General features: G+C 41.7%; 1 protein-coding gene across 2 annotated transcripts in view; it reads left to right on the plus strand.

Moving 5' to 3' along the window:
- The window catches only part of ascc3 (activating signal cointegrator 1 complex subunit 3), a 285,207-nt gene that overhangs the window by 90,199 nt on the left and 177,104 nt on the right, over positions 1-17,904 (plus strand). The gene's annotated exons all lie outside the window — the stretch shown is intronic.

The raw sequence follows: 17,904 nt of genomic DNA on the forward strand, positions 1-17,904 counted from the left end.
AATGTTTCCCTTAAATTGGTAACATATGCTAGAAATGCTCCGTTTCGGCTAATAACCAAAACTACCCGCCATTTCCAGCTCTGTTTCCACAGCACAAATCTCTTAGAAAGTACTTTAAGCACTAGACTTCATTCACTAAAACAAATAGAAAACAAATCTTGCTTGGTTTTGAAAGTATTGCAAGCATTTTCAATAAAACCGCAGTGTTATTTGGATCAGACGGAGCACTGATGTGCAATAGAGTCATAGCTAAAATGTGTTGCAATCCATTCAAAACAGTTACCTCTTAATCAAAAATATTTAATAAAAAATAAGTTCTGTACATACAAAAATTTATGAGTGAAGCCCAAAACATCCAGTGATGTTCCTACATCGACTGTATATCCTGCATCGCTGACCTCTCACAAGTCAGAAAATCAGTATTTCAGCAGGCCCTATGCCTGCCTGCCTCCCACCCATCACCCCACACCTCAGCAGACTGTGAATCCAAACCCAATGAGCCTCATCAGAAAGCAGAGGCGGCCACACAAAAAGGTCGACCCCAGAATCCTCCTATCACACTTTTTTTATTAAAGCTATATTTCAAAAATGAAAACATGCTGAACACATGCTCAGCTCCGGCAAGCCACATTCTCAAAAGCAGATCCATATTTACTACAGGAGACACTGTAAGGGAATGAAGAGCCTTCCTTGGACAAACATGAAACCCATTTCTGTCAGAAATCTGAAAAATGCACAGCAGTAGATTACAAACGCTGAGAACTGTCTAGCCGCAAGGAGTCGTAAATACAACACACATGGTGCAAAGCCTTGATAAAATATACGTTTACTCCAAGTTACAGACAGCAAAGATTTTCACCAAAACCCAAAGCTAGAACATGGGTGACAAAAGACATTATGTTCAAAAACAAAAACAACGCCTATATATGCGTTCAGTCTGTCAGCCACAAGCTCTTACATTCTACAGAGGTGTGTCACATGACCACAATCTATTGCTTTTCCATAGGCTACACTTTACTTTAAATTGCTGCTGCGGCCCTGGAAAGGGGATCTGAAAGAGATATTTGATAGAAAATGAGAGAATCTGTGTGCGTGTGTGTGAGAGAGAGAAGGGTTTATTGAAGTTTAGACTGCCTCATCTTTCCCTCACTGTCTGCACACTATCTTCTCTTATTGCTCCCAATCAAATTTTACAGAGCCATAGTCCTCTCTGGATTGACCACGATTGTCCAAATAATGATACTGAGGGCTTAAACAGTCATACAACTCCTTTTCTCAGTTGCTCTACAAAATTGCCTGATAAAGAAACATATTTCACGCAGGCCATGTGCGATCAACTAAGTCATCTTCCGGTTATGGCGTGTGAAAGAAAATAAAAAAACAGCTTGAAAGGAGAACATACTCCAAAAATAAATACTGCTTTCTCTCCTATAGGGAAGGCCAGGATATAATCAAAAGGACATTAATCACATTGATAAGGATGTTGCAATTACACACTAACACATTTTGTTCAGAGTGTGTTAACAATTCGCAATATTGTGTTGGAGAAAAGAGAAGCTGAATGATGTCTATTAATATTTTACTAAGACTTGATTTTCTTCCATTTGGCAGTTGTTGTATTCATTTTGTTGTAAATATTACTGCCAGCTTTATATTTTTATATTGTTACTTGTTATCTTTATATTGTTACTTTCTTGTACCCAATGGAGAATATTTTCATTACCACATGAGACTCTTTTTTGAATGTGTGCGCGTGTAATATCTTAGAATGCAATAACTGCACAAACCTATTCAGCCTGTTTTATAAAATACAATTTACTGAGAAACAATTGAAAAAATGAAAAATCTTTTTAATACTTTTTAAAGGAGCAATGTGGAGAGTTTAGCGGCATCCAGTGGTGAGGTTACGAATTGCAACCAACAGCTCACTCCACCCCTCCCTTTCGAAGCACTACGGCAACTGACAGAGAACAAACATGTCATCACGTTTTCTCTTCTTTACCTAAGGAGATAACACATTTACGAAACATCTCTATACATAACGAAAACTCTATAGAGCAGTTTGTCCATTTAGGGCTACTGTAGAAACAACATGGTGAATTCCATGTAAGGGGACCCGCAGTGTATGTAGATAGAAATAGCTCATTCTAAGGTAATAAAAACATAATGCTTCATTAGGTCTTTATATACACCTCTGAAGACATAGTTATGTATTATTTAGGCTATAGCATTTCTGTCAATAAATCTAAATCTAATAAATTCTGTCAATATATAGCATTCTCTAAAAATAAATATGTTTAAACAGCGTTTCATGGTCAAACAATCACAAATGGCAGTCCGGGTGAGAACTAGATTAGAAATATAAAAAGCAATAAAACAGCAAAGCTATCTCACTTTCACCACATATTTTGAGAGTATTTGAGAAATATATAATATGTACTGCCAATTTCGTCTTTGTTATTCTTATACTCAAAATATAAATGAAGAGATGTTTACATCAAACCTAACAAATCAATCTGATTATGTGTTTTTTAAATTCCTTTCCAATTTCTTTTTGTTTGATAAAGTTCATCCAGTGGGCCAAAAATCATGGTCGTACTAGTGCTTGTCAAGTTAAATCTGCTCAGCGGGTGGTGGAGCTCTGGATGACGCCCCAGAACCGCATGCCACAGGGATTTCAACCCTTCCAAGAATGCGCACACGCTGTCTTGGGGTGCTGTTGCTGAGACAAACCCTCCAATGGAGCGACCCATCCCGAGTGCCAAATAACAGGGGATTTATACCTCTGTAGCTCATCACCCGCTCAAAGCCCAGACACACAGACTCAGGGATTCAGAGTTTACTGGGCAGCCACAAGACAGCGGCTTGCATTCATTTGCAAGATTTGCACATGCATGGACTAAAGTCGCAAAGATGAGCGAGAACAATACCTGACAGTAAGCCCTGAAGCTACCCTGAGAAGACCTGTAATTAGATTAGAAGTATTCCATGCCTTTCTGATATATTTGGAATTGCAGGATCAAAAAGGCATGCCATTTGTCAGATTCATGCCTCTGCTGTTGTCTAATCAGGGAGTTGTGGGGAGGCTGGTGGAGTGCGACTGACTTTGTAAATCATTGTTTATTGGTATTATAAAGGTGGCTGGACTGGATTTGTCAGGTGCAAACTGAGCTTCAGCGCATCAGACCATTGTAAGCCCACACCGTCAAATGCATATTTTACTAAAAGCATCTCAATGCATGTTTCAATCTGACTGCAGTTTGCAGTTTGTTCCCACTCAGCAAAATTTATTTTTATTTTTATGTAATATTCATAAATCTCTGCTTCTAAATTCTGATGGAAATAAAATAAACTCTGTATAATATGCATGCCAGTTTTTTTTAAAGTTTAAAACCCTTACAGAGTTTTAATTTAACTATGATGTTTACATGCTTACGGTTGATTTTAAAACTTATAAATATCTGTCAGGCAACTGGCAGCTTAAATAAGTGCAAATATTTTCATAACCCACAGTGTCAGTGCTCTTTTTTTACCTGTCCCACACACACATACACACACACACACACACACGCACACACACACACACAATCGATCTTTGACTGCCGTAGAGATAATCTGTGTCTTGGGTCATTCAATACGGTCCGATCTATTACCTATCAAAGGCCATCCAGCCATTCCTACACAGGCAGTATTAAATACAAACCCAAACTTCATTGATCTCCTCTCATAAGGCCCATGAAAACAATGAGTGTGAAGAGTAATGTTTCACAGAAGAAATGTTTGGGGTAGATATCTTTGTAAAGGTGGCAATGTAACCTTTAAATAAAAACACGGTTCAGATGAAAAAAGCTTTTGGAGTATGATAGTGTAAAGCACATTGTACTTTATCTGTCATTGTATTCTTTATCTGCCCTGCAGATATATCATTGTTCTTAAAATCTCGAGATTATTTTGCACCAAGGCCCAGTGTTTTGCTTGGGCTCTCACAGGGTTTCTCACTTTATTTTTTCCTATGAGCAATTTACTGTAGCAAGATTAAGAATTTAAATGAAATGTTTTGTTATTTTAGAAAGATTACAAGAAAAACTCTGACCCAATTCATAAAAATAATGACAGATTATGAAAAAAAAATGTAAACAGATGAAAAACGAATCAAAAGTTTTTTATAAAAACAATGAATGCAAGTAGTGCAAGTTAAAATGATAGTTCACCCAAAATGTAAGATCTTTCATCACAATTGACCCCGAGTTTGATTAACAGGCAACCGGACCAATCATAATGCCAATATTATGCACCCCATGTTGCTATTTGCCATTTTGTCCGACAATCAAACAATAGAGTTTAACCGGCTGTGCATTATGCGGTTTTAAAAAGTCCTTCGCAATTATTGCTGGTCGTCACATTGTACGAACATGATCCCACCTTAAAGTCATGTCACTGTGGAATCTTAGTTGTAATAATGTACAACAATAAAGACTTCTTAAAACTGACTCATACAAGAAGACTTGTCCGGAGTTTTACCTCATAGACTGACTGTCATATGATCCGTACTGAAGGACTGCATCTCATCAACACTGCCAGAATTTTATCGGAGATCAAATTTGATCTTTATGGTCATAATCACAGTTATACCCGTTGCCTAAACGTGTCAGAAACCAATGGCGCTATCCAGACGTTATGTCGTTACAGCAAGCATGTAGAGTACGTTAGGCCAGAGCTTCGATCTTTATTTTGTTTCCTTTATTCCGAGTCACTTTCACATCCTGAATATACTTCAAATGCATATTGCAGAGTTTCTTATTGATTTTGGCTGAAAGTACATGTCATTTTTTTCCAGAAAGGATTATTTCACGATAAATATTCTTAAGTGCAGTGGGAGCGCTTTGGCAGATGTCGGATATAGCAAAAGGGGGCGGGTTTTGCGAAGGGTCAATTGTGGTAAATGAATAACGGCAGTACCCATTGACTTGCATTGGTTTTGTGTCCATATAGAAGTGAATGCGTACAAGCGTTGTTCAGTTACCAACATTGCTCAAAATATCTTCTGCAGAAGAAAGAAAATAATACAGGTTTGAAATGACAAGAGGGTGAGTAAATGATGACAGAATTAAAATTTTCGAGTGAAGTATCCCTTTAATGGAGAAAATAAAACATTACCAAATAAGTGGACAAAATACTAAACACATGTGACCTGTGTCGAAAAACGATTTATTTGATGCTACTAAACAGCCACGACAGAGCCCGTCTAAAATATAATATACTTTAAGAGAAATAAAACTCCCTGTCATAGCACTACCAAAAGAACCCAACTCCTCTTTGTCTGCCTCTGTAGCTCACAGTGGCAATAAATTTGTGGCAGGCTGACTGTTAACACAGCAGGCAGGTAGACTTACACTGAGTTACTGCCTTCACCCAGCTCACTTCCACAGCGCTATGAAAGTTGATGATGCTGAGCAATTTCAGCTTTGACAGAGTTACTGTTGAAATGTTGCCAGCAGAAAGGCAATACATTTAGCAGCATGCATTACAGGTGCATTTTCATTTGAAAGGCAACTACTCTCCGCAGTAAAATTGCTTTTCACAAAGACAGCTCCTCTACTGGAGGGCTGGTGATTTGTTGTGGCGAGCTACTTGCCAGGAAGTGTTTTCCGAGCTGTTGGTAAATATGTAAGTGAATTCCCCCACCCATTCCTATTTGTTCCATCTGAACAAAGATTCAAACGCGTCTGCTACTCGTACAATTCAAACGTGTCATTGCGTGCATGGAATGCGCTAGTAAAAACAGAACAGGGTTGAAATCAAACTCTTAAGGCTGTACAGCATAATTTTGGCTAATTACTTTCTTTGGATGGAAGGAGAAACTATAAATGTTCTTTCGACCTGCTACTTTTCCAGAAGAAGAGACAAAAAAGACAAATTGTGTATGGAAATCCGCAGGCTAGTAGTTTCTTTCAGTTTGAGAAAGGAATGTTTCTTGCTACAGGCAAAACAAATCATTTCAACAACTGTATTAAAAGTTACCACCCACATTTAGATCATATTCCCTTCGTACCGTTACTTCAAGGTATTCCACACTTAAAAATATTCACTTCATCTTTAAAGGTGCCCATCTGATAGTAAATATGTCAAAAACCGTATATCTATTGCTATGTCTAGGCAACCAGTTGAGCGTAAACCAATCTCGCACATGGTGCTTGTGATTGAAATCTGTATTTTCTATTACCTCTATGTAAACAGATGGCAGATAAGGAATGCCAAAAGCTTTGAAAATTCAGATTCCTGGTACCTTCCCGTAGAATGAAGTATGGAGAGAGGTTCTCCGCGGTGGTGTGGGACTGATTACCCCCAATCTGTCTCGCTACTGCAGAGCTTCCCCATAGGCTGCCATGACAGCTTGCCTGAGAGGCCGAAATGAACATTTTTCACTGAGTAAATTGCCCGCTTGGTGAGATACTGACTTATGCTAATTGACGAATGACGTGCGTCTGTGGATCTTTATGAAAGCTAATTGAAATGCAAATAAGACGATGAGCCTTTAACCTTGAAGCACACCTCATAATCGTGAAGCATGCGTAGGCATACAATACAGATTCTTTCTAATTACAACACGCATGCGATACAGGCTTTTCGACCAACACCCGAAATATATATCAAAATATCCAGAAATAAAGTGCAAAAAAATCACTCATTGTTTGATGAACACGCTATATTCTGTCATTCTTGAGTCTTTATTAATTCTCAACATGGTTGCCGATGATTAGAGCTTTCCCCGGGACACCCTCGACATGTCAATACGCAAGGTAGACATTTCATAAATCATTTAATTAGGATTCCATTAGTGAATAAATCTGCCGGCTGCATGCCGTGATAAAACAGTTCAGTAGAGGGTGTCCAGAGAATTTAGTCAGTCTGTATGTCTATCTATATCTAAAATGGCTTGTCTGTCACAGCGCTGCGGGGTTTGAAATGCTGTTTCAGAAAATGACTTACCTTATGAATGTTCACCTTACGCTGTAGTGACAGCGGGCAGGTCGCTCTCCTTTGCATGCTGCCAAAGCTGTGCGACACGTCACAACACTCATATCTCTAGAAGCTGGAAAGGCATGAAATCAAGGTCAGACTAATATTAGACTATTTGTTTACGCACAGATTCTTCATTTCAGCAGTATGTGATGGGGTGAAAAGTGGAATTGGTACTGGAGTTGTTTAAATGTAAAGGCTTGTGAACAGTTTAATTTAAAAATGTAAATACAAAATGTTGATTAAGTGATTATGACATATATGTTCTAATTAAGATTAACGGACATGTTATGGCTTTAACTATGATTTGTTGGGGTGACTTTTATTTTGGTAACATCGAATAAAGTTGGAAGGAGAATGGGCTTTATGTACGCTTTTCCTCCCGTGTTTCACGGGAAGAACCCTAGGCAGTTTCCGGTTGGGGAAACTTAAAGCAGAGAGAAATGGGAAACAGATGCTGATGCTGTACACTACACTGCACACTGCAGTGTTATATAGAAGTTCTGTTCTACCGTATTTGAAATGATACTTTCGTAAGTTTATATTTCATAACATTCAAATATGGTAGAACGCCACTTCTATATACCACTGCAGTGTGATGCAATGGACAGCATCTGCTAAATGTAACTATTTTCTCAGTTTCCCATTTCTCTCTGCTTTAAGTCTCCCAAGGCTCGCTTCCAGGGCATGTAAGCTCTTTGACACTCGTGTCGAAGACTTACGATTCTGTGGGTTAAACTGCCTCCGCCCTCCACGCTATGGCGGTCCATCAGGTGCATAATGCTATGGCGACCGATCGGGTCATAAGTCAAAGCGTTAAGATCTGGTTGATGGGAAGACCGGCCTCGCGCCTCGTGCGACCTAGGTCATGACGGGTGCTCTGGGTCGGACAACGTCCACAATAGTGGTCCAAGGGAGACATCTGTGGCTCAACCTTGCGTAGTGACGCTCAGAAGGCTTGCCTTCTAGATGCGCCCATCTCGCAAGCAGGGCTGTGTGGTGACACCATGGAGGTTCTTCGTGGTGAAAAAGCAGACTGCTCCACCGTGACCTGGCCACCTATTGGTCATCGAGGTCCCGAGCGCAGCCTGCCCCCCAGCAGCCCCGCCCCCCTGTGGTGGCCCCTCTGGTACTGGGGCCCTCCAAGCGACGGCCCGCCAGAGATCCAGAGCCCCACGGTAGTGAGAATCTACCCCGTTGGGAACCCGCCTAGGAGACAGAGCGGCCCTGACGGGATGGTCCAGGGGGATTGAGAGTAACAGCGGGCCCGATCCCCCCGGCCAGGTCATTGCCGGCGGGTTGAAGTGGGATGCTGCCTGCCACGTCCCCCACCCAAGCTGGGCTCTTTTTAGGGCCGGACGCCCACTCTCTCTCAAAAGAGCTTCTCTCTCCGGACTTCCTGGCAGCACTCTCGATACGACGGTGCGCCGGACGACACAACTTCTCACTGCCTTTCGCAATCTCCACTTGACGTTGCGTTGGCCTGCGGTAACACCAGGCAGGTAAGTCAGCAGAGTCGTCAAGCTGACTGCTCTGTCAGCCACCGAACCACCCCCCACGGCGAAGCAGATCGTCCCTCTGGTTCCGCTGTCACGGTACTTGGGCGCTTGGCAAGCGCACCAGCCCGTCACTCTGGCTAGAGAGGACGATCCGTCTCGGATATACGATCCAGTTCACCCACGTAACGGGGCATTCTCCACACCTCGGTTCGAGGGGAGAATGCTCCCGCCCTTCTGGCGAAAGGGGCAATCGAACCCGTCCCTCTAACCGAGATGTCTTCCGGGTTTTACAGCCCGTACTTCATAGTGCCCAAAAAAGGTGGGGGGCTGCGCCCCATTTTGGATCTGCGCCTCCTGAACAAGCAACTGCACAAGCTGCCGTTCAGGATGCTGACGCAGAAGCGCATCTTGGAGTCAATTCGTCACCAAGATTGGTTCGTGGCAATCGACCTGAAGGACGCGTACTTCCACGTCTCCATCCTCCCTTGACACCGGCCGTTCCTACGGTTCGCGTTCGAGGGACGAGCATATCACTACAAGGTCCTGCCCTTCGGTCTGGTCCTGTCTCCCCGGGTTTTTTCCAAACTCGTGGAGGCTGCCTTAGCTCCCCTAAGGGAGCAAGGAGTGCGAATACTCAACTATCTCGACGACTGGCTTATCTTGGCTCACTCGCGAGATGTGTTGTGTACGCACAGGGACCTCGTGCTCTGGCACCTAGACTGACTGGGTCTTCGGGTCAACCGAGAAAAGAGCAAGCTCTCCCCGGCGCAGAGCTCCTCTTATCTCTGTATGGAACTCGACTCTGTCCGTATGTCAGCGCATCTCACCAGCGAGCATGCACAGTCAGTGCTGACCTGTCTGAAACACTTCAGACGGACATCAGCGGTCCCGCTGAAGAACTTTCAGAGGCTCCTGGGGCATGGCGTCTTCGACAGGGGTTATCCCTCTCGGGTTGATGCGCATGCGACTGCTTCAGCACTGGCTTCAGAGTCGTGTTCCTTGGAGGGCGTGGCACACCGGCACCGGGCGCATTAAGGTGCACCCTCACCCCTGGGTCAGATCTGGCCTTTCTCCGAGCGGGGGTTCCACTTGGGCAGGTTTCGAGGTGCGTCGTGGTTACGACAGACGCCTCCCTGCAGGGATGGGGTGCTGTGTGCAATGGGCACACAGTATCGGGGCAGTGGACGGGTCCCTAGCTGCGGTGGCACATCAACTGCCTAGAGTTGTTGGCTGTCCTTTTGGCACTGAGGAGGTTCCAACCCCTTGTGCAGGACAAACACGTGCTGGTCCGGTCAGACAGCATGACTGCCATGGCGTACATCAGTCAAAGGCGGCATACGCTCATGGCAGATGTCACAACTCGCCCGACATCTCCTCCTCTGGAGTCAGCAGGTGATCAAGTCCCTGCGAGAAACCTTCATCCCGGGCACAGGTCCTGTGCAAGGTCAGGGAAGAGGGACACCGAGTACTGTTAGTTGCGCCCTACTGGCCCAACCAGACTTGGCTCTCAGACCTGGTGGCTCTGACGGCAGTTCCCCCCTGGCCGATTCCCCTGACGAAGGACCTTCTGTCGCAGGGGAGGGGCACGGTGTGGCACCCCAAGCCAGGCCTCTGGAATCTCCACGTCTGTCCCCTGGATGGGATGAGGAGACCTTGAGTGGCTTGCTGCCGGTGGTACGCGAGACCGTCCTGCAGGCTAGAGCCCCCGCCACTAGGCGTTTGTACGCTTATAAGAGGCATCTCTTCTCATCCTGGTGTTCTTCCCACGGGGAGAACCCATGGAGTTGCCCGATCGGGTCAGCGTTGGCCTTTCTAAGGAGAGACTCGAGAGCAACCTCTCCCCATCCACGCTGAAAGTGTATGTAGCCATTATTGCCGTTCATCACGATCTCATGGAGGGCAAGTCCCTCAGCCAACATGACCTGATCACCAGGTTCCTCAGGGGCGCGAGAAAGGTGAATCCACCACAACCGTGCTCCATACCCTCTTGGGACCTTAACGTGGTGGGACCTTGGGACCTTCGAGCCCCTCAGAGACACCAGTCTTCCTCATCTGGACTTATCCACTTTGATGTCATATGCTGATCAGTTTTCACAGTTAACAGACTGGACAAAAACACTAACTACAGTATGCGTCCAAAAAACGGATCTGTGCATTTGGTCCTGTAGTATTAATGCATTCATTTACTTATTTAATTTGCTGGTCTTTTCATTACAGTATAGAGGAAACAAACAGAGTCAAACATTAAACCAAAAGCAATACAGCTTAGAGGCTCCACTATGAATGCATGAAACCAGTCCAAGTCATTATGGTATCCAGCCTTTTTGTGTATGACACAGACAATTATCGCACCAGACCTGAAACCCCATCTCTAACCATTCCACTGTATGGGGGATAGAACTGCCAGAGGCGGGCCTGGTCATAGAGCCATAAACAGATAATAACTTAATGGCAGACCAATTTGGAAGCAGCTGGAAGCAGGTCTGTAGAAGCAGCTGTTTTAACTCAGATATACACACATGGACACATATGCATGCACTGGCACACACACATTACCACAACAACCACAATACATCTCATGTCTGCTGTATAGCTTATTGTTTTTACATTTTGTACATGATTAGTGTGAATATATTGGCTCCTGGATATGTGTGTGCAGAAACACTCATATAATGTATGTTACTTGGTCATAATCCTGTTTAGCACCTGGGCATTCACTGTCTGAATACAAAACAGCACAGATAATGTGCACTACAAGAGACAGTAAATGCTCTCGATTTTGAAGTAACAGTCACCTCAGATATTATAAATATGCCGAAGATTGCAAAATGAAAAATATTTTGGAAGTGATCTTTTTTAAATGTGTATTTTAAAAAGTGTATTTTTGTAAAAGTACAGTATATCAGTATATCAATTCATTAAAGGTGTCATGAATTAAGACATCAATTTTAACCCGAGCTTTTGTTATATAAGAGGGAATCGTATTCAAGCGAACATCCTGTAAGTGTCAGAACTGAAAACGCCCTTGTTACTGAAATTACAACTGTTATTGACACCAGGCCCAGCGAACGCCAGGTCCTGGAATGCACCTATCTATGTCATAGATAGGTTGAACACCGCCTCCACAGAAGAATATCAACGACTACTTCTGTAGCCCCACCCACTGGTTCGCGCATGACAGTACTGAAGTAACACAAGTTGCGCGGAACCAGATAGAGCGAGCAAGCAATAAACATGCCGTTAAAGATCACAAAATATTGTGCAGTGCCTGGTTGTGGAAGAACACAGTCGCTGCATAACCTTCCTTCGGATTCCGACATTAGTATGCGTGGTTGAAGTTTAATTTTAAAGACGTTCCAGCTCACGTGGGGAAAACATTGAGCATTTGTTCACTTCATTTCACCGTGGATTCCTTTGTGAACAAGGCACAGGTCAACGCTGGATTTGCGTAGAGACTAAAATTAAAAAGCAGTGCTGTGCCGTCAATATTGCATCCGATAGGAATGGCGCAGCAATCTTATGTGAGTAAAACATATTTGTACTATGCGTCACTATTGCTTTGTTAGAGATCGCTTGATATGCCCTGATAGCCCTATTCGCACGGGATTAGTATTACCTGGGGACCTCTAGTCATTTTTAATAATTGCAGAGGTTGTCTGTGATCTTAATCTCGTGCGAATCGGTCATATATCATTAAACACCATACAACTATAGGCTATACAAACTATATGCAAAGCCTTGCCATTACATCCGGGAAATAAGTCAGTACATTTGAGTAAAATCACAGGCTTCACTTATCCCGTGCGAATGCGTCACATGAAATACAGATGTGGGGAGGTATTTTCTAAATCACACGAGGTCCCCAGATAATACTAATCCCGTGCGAATAGGGCATGTGTAACCTATCGTTACGTGTCTAACCAAATTCACAGAAGGCTCCCGCTAAGTTTACTATCCAATCATAGCAGTGGGCATTTAATTCCAAGTCTTCAATGCGGCACGCCCGAGCGTTTGTGCAAAACTCGGGTAAAAAATAGCCTATTACTTATTGATTTTGATGTTTTGAATGTAAAAACCACGCGAACGTCATAAGTAGACCTCATACAACAGTATAAAACAATAAAAAGGCCAGTTCATGACATCCCTTTAATACTCACATTCACTTTTTAATACATTTACTGATTCTGTCTGTACATACAGTATAATACATACAGGCAGGTGCATAACCCATCCAGACACCTTTATATATCAGCGTACGTATATTTTTCAAACTCTCATATCAGCTTACATAATACTTCGGTTAGACATTGTAGGGTATAGAAATCATTTGAGTTTCTCCTGTTTTCTTTTACTTTCTTCTGCAAAATACAGCTTTGAATAAAAAAGGCAGGTCTACTGAATTTCAAGCTAATGTTTTCCTAGTGGCTTAATTAAAAAGGAACATATCTCGACTGGGATATTAAATACATTTTTGTATCAACTATGTGAAAAAAAAATATTTACATAAATTAGGTTCCTAACTGAGATTTATCTTCAACAACTTAATAAACCTATTTAAAATATCACTCATTAATTAAACATATACAATGTCACTAAACTCTACCGTGGTTTTCATTCCCTGATGCACAACTGGTTAAAACACTTGCTGTGATTACAGATTCAGAGTTAAGAAACTGACGGTCCATGGGCGGTACTGAATTCACAAATCTGGACTCACAATCCTATTACTCATTAGTTCATCCTAACTTCATGATAAGATATAGCATTGAATAGAAAAACATCAGTTTTCTTTTTCAATTACATACGGATCCTTCAGTTATCCAATAAACTTAGAAAAAAATGGATATTTCATTATTCATATGCTCATATGCACAGACTATATGAAAAAGAGGGCAGTTATGGTCCTACGATAGCCACAAATAGCTGTAGGACACATATTGCCCTCTGCTGGTTGCTGTGGCACATGTCTGCGGTCTGAGACATGTCTAAAGTCCTCATTAGAAAACCATTGCACACGTTCCTGCGGCCACAAGCTAAGATACTGTAATTTTGTGGCTTGGACTACCTCGCTCTCTCAGGAGCTCTGATTTACTGTACTGATCTCATAAGCACAACTCAGACTTTCATATTACTGCTGTCCACCCCGCGCACGACCCATCAATCAAACCCACACCTGCAATATTATTCATTCTACAATGCTCATTGTTCATGGAATGCGATAGCTGACAGCTTTGAAATGAAATAGAGACTGACAGAGGATTAGGATCTTATCAATGCTGCATTGTGCTGTAAATGTATTTTTACCGACTGAGACAGGGGCGAGAATAAAATGCTGCGGGTAATGGTTTGTGTCAAAACACAAAGATGTCACCATTTGTTTGGGTTAAACTAAGCAACATGTCACAAACATTCAGAAAAACACAGATATCTTCAACACCCGTTTAATGGCCGGTGTTACTGGAACAGCTCAAATCCAGAAACCAGCATTGCCTAAATGGTGTGGATAGAGATTTGTACTTTCATTTGGTTGGCTACGACAGTTTTTGATGAAATGCCTGCTTGCAGTAGCCAGATTGAGAATAAAGCTTTTACAGTAGCCAGTGAAATTGAGACACCGTTGGCTGATCGCTTTCTCAATTAGCCACAGAGAACCTTTCACAATAAAGTCACTAAAGTAATTAAACACAAGATAAAAACAAATTGCAGAAAGCCGATTGTGTTACCAGATTTAGATACCTTTTGGAAAATTTACAGATACAGAGACACAAGAAAAGAGAGATGTAATATTCTGCTCTTCCCCTATCAGGCTTTTAGTACAAAATGCTCACAATAGCAACTTTATAACTCAGTAAAACAGCCCCAGGCAGCATTGCTCTTATTCACAGCTGTGAGAATGAGGCATATGATCCCTCGTTTGCTTTCCCTGACGCACAGAATAAAAAACATGTCAACTTAACTTCAAGGATGTCTGCACATTAAAATGTGCCAATTTTGATTGTTCATACAAAAATTATGACAAATGCCAACTTTACACCGCAAAGTTTAAATAAAAATGCATATATACCCAGGTTAAAAATGCACTTAGTACACTTTAGTTAAGTACACTTTCACAATGTACTTATAAAGTGTTTTATTGTCACACAAACATTTTGTATAAAGTGATAGTACACCCAAAAATGAAAATTCTGTCAGCATTTACTCACCTTCTTGTCATTTCAAACCTGTATGACTTTCTTCCGCAGAACACAAGAGAAGATATTCTGAAAAATGTTGATGACCGAACAGCGAAGGCAACCATTCACTGGTTTTGTGACAACACAACACAAGCATTGGTTTTGTGTCCATACAATAGAAGTCAATGGGTTCCACCGCTGTTCGGTTATCCACATTCTTCAAAATATCTTCTCTTGTGTTCTGCGGAAGGAAGTCATACAGGTTTGAAATGACAAGACGGTGAGTAAATGATGACAGAAGTTTCATTTTTGGGTGAACTATCCCTTTAATATACTAAACATGTAGTTTTTTGTACTTGTATTCATGGTGTCTCAAAACAGCACAGTTGACTAAGATCTTAAAGGAGTCATCGGATGAAAATCCAATTTTTTCTGTGTGTACGTGCTATAATCGGGTCCCCGGTGCATCTAGCAACCCAGAAAACATGAAAAACAAGATCCCAGTAAGTTTGTTTTGATGAGCCTTTCCCTGCAAGCATGTGAGAAATCGAGCTGTTCAGATTTCGTTAATGTTGTGACGTAAAAGCAGGATCTTATTATAATATTACCGCCCCTTAATCTACACAGTTCCACCCACGGCACTCCGCCATTGTTGTTTTCACAAGCGACAGCGGTATACGTGATGCCATGGCTAAAGTTCGTGGACAACATACAACATGCAATGTAGAGTCCTAACCTCGGAAGAGACAGGAGTGGATTTATTTTATTTTTAGTAAAAAGTAAAAACCTGCTTGTTTGCGTGAATCACTTCAAGCTGGAGTGCTTTATCAACCTGGGACAGTACAAGCAGGATTAGCTTGAAAGTTGTTCCTCAAGAGGGATCGAGACCGACTGAATGAGACAAAGCTGCCGATGTAAGTAATATTTATCAACAGTCTGAATTGACGTAAATGTACCGTATATATAGGAGGATAACGTTAGCATACGACAGCGAAGGGAGCTAAGTCAGTCACGGGCTAAATAGAACATTCAAAGCCAGTGTTAAACTTACTCTATATTTATATGTTATTTGGCAAATGGGCACTTGGAGTTTAGCTGTATGTATGTTAATACATTATGTGCGTTAATATGTTTAGTTGCGGCAAGCTGTTTGTTTTGCTAATGAACAGGGGCGAACACTGCGGTTAGTTTCATTTTAAACGTCTCAAATCATCCGTGCTTAGGCTGAAAAATCTGTCACAGCATACTAGTTATGCTCTCACGTTGTGTGTGTAACATTATAACTTGTCAACGACAAGCGCTAAAATCCATGTAATTCCGGTGAGATCTGCAGGTGCGCATTCCGTGGATTTTAGGCAAGCATACACGCACAACGTGAGCGCATAGGATGCGCTGTTTGCTGTGACGGATTTTTTTTATCTCCGGACGAATGATTTGAGATGATTAAAACGAAACTAACCGCAGAGGCATTCAGGAAACATCATTTAGCTAAACCATTGCCATGGCAGTACAACATGTGTGTTGTGTTGACACGCCGGACGGAAGGGGGGTGGGGTGCGCTGTAACTCATTATCATTTAAAGAGACAGGTTGCTGTGAGCATAGCTGTTTTGGACGATGCAAAAAGGGTTTTGTTTACACAGCCATTGAGTGTTTTTAAGCTAAATATGTTCCGGACATTTCACGAAGACCCTAATAAATCATACCAACTTGTTGAAAGTGCTCATCTGATCAGTCCTTTAAGTTTATCTTGAGAAGTAATAAAAACTATTTTTGGGGTATTAAGTACAAAATTAGTGTGTTTAAGAACAATTAAGTGTATTATAGCTCACTTTTTTCACCTGCTAATACATTTTCTCAGTCTGTTTAAACATGCGCAGAGGAGACATTACTGCACAGAATTGCAAGTGTAGAATCATGTTATCAAAAGAACGTAATAAAAATATGAATAAAAATAAGTGAATGAACTATTACATGAAAATGTAAAATATAAACAATATAATATTATCTCTCTCAGGACAATGTGCAGAATTGTTTAAAGAGATTTTGAAGGAGGTACAGACCATGCTCGGAGCAGGCTTAAAGGAGCAATGTGGAGATTTTAGCTGCTTCTGGTGGTGAGGTTGCAAATTGCAACCAACGGCTCACTCCACCGCTCACCCCTCTCTTTCAAAGCACTGCCGTGGCTAACACAGGACTAAGATGTCATCACGTTTTCGCTTCTCTGCTGAAGGAGATAACATATTTACAAAACACGCTCTGTAGAGCAGTTTGTTCGTTTAGGGCTACTGTAGAAACAACATGCAGATTCCATGCAAGGGGACATGTGCTGTATGTAGATAGAAATAGCTCATTCTAAGGTAATAAAAACATAACACTTCATTATGTAAAGTCTTTATAAACCTCTGAAGACATATTTATGTAAAGTATATTATATTGCATTTCTGTCAATAGATCCTCCTAAATATCACACACAGCACCTTTAACCTTAAGATGCAAATTTCGACCTGTTTTGCTAAATCACTAAACTATGATTGTTGCAATGACAATGTACTTGCCACGGCAGTCTCTGGCCAAAATGGTTTGGCTCATGTGTATTGTTACACTGCACTACAAAGAGCCACCAAAAGGAAAGATCTCTCATTTCTAGAAGTTCATAAACTGCAGTTAGAATCTGAAAGCTTTGCTCCCATGGGAATTCAAATCAAATCTTCATTGCTGAAAAGTTTCAGCATGAATGCCAAAAGCACAATCTTTACATTAAGCCTAACACTACAGTGTAAATGTTTGTTTTCCAGCAACCACATACCGCCTCAGTCCAGTGTATGTATTCTATAATTTCTCAACCCTCTCTATATTTTCTTGTCGGATGTCCATTTGCTAATAAGACAGCTTTCAAACTCAGCATGTTTGCATTGCTTTAATATTGGCAGAAGGAGGTGAATGTTGAATGAAATAAACCTGCTATTAATTAGGATTATTGCTGCTATCATTTTACATGACTCCACTTATAAATCATTCAAACTGTTTACAACAGAATCGCAACCTAAATGCTCTCATCGAAAGTGTTTCTTCCTAACTTCCTTCTAACAGCCAAGGAGACAAGGACAAGCATAAACATATTCAGCATTCTACATCAGAGCTATGGTGTATGAAGATAACACGCTAAATTATTGAGAGACTCAGTTGATTAGACTGTCGAGCCACAAGCTT

This window comes from Triplophysa rosa, linkage group LG8 (genome assembly GCF_024868665.1).
Source record: "Triplophysa rosa linkage group LG8, Trosa_1v2, whole genome shotgun sequence".
NCBI classification, from domain to species: Eukaryota; Metazoa; Chordata; class Actinopteri; order Cypriniformes; family Nemacheilidae; genus Triplophysa; species Triplophysa rosa.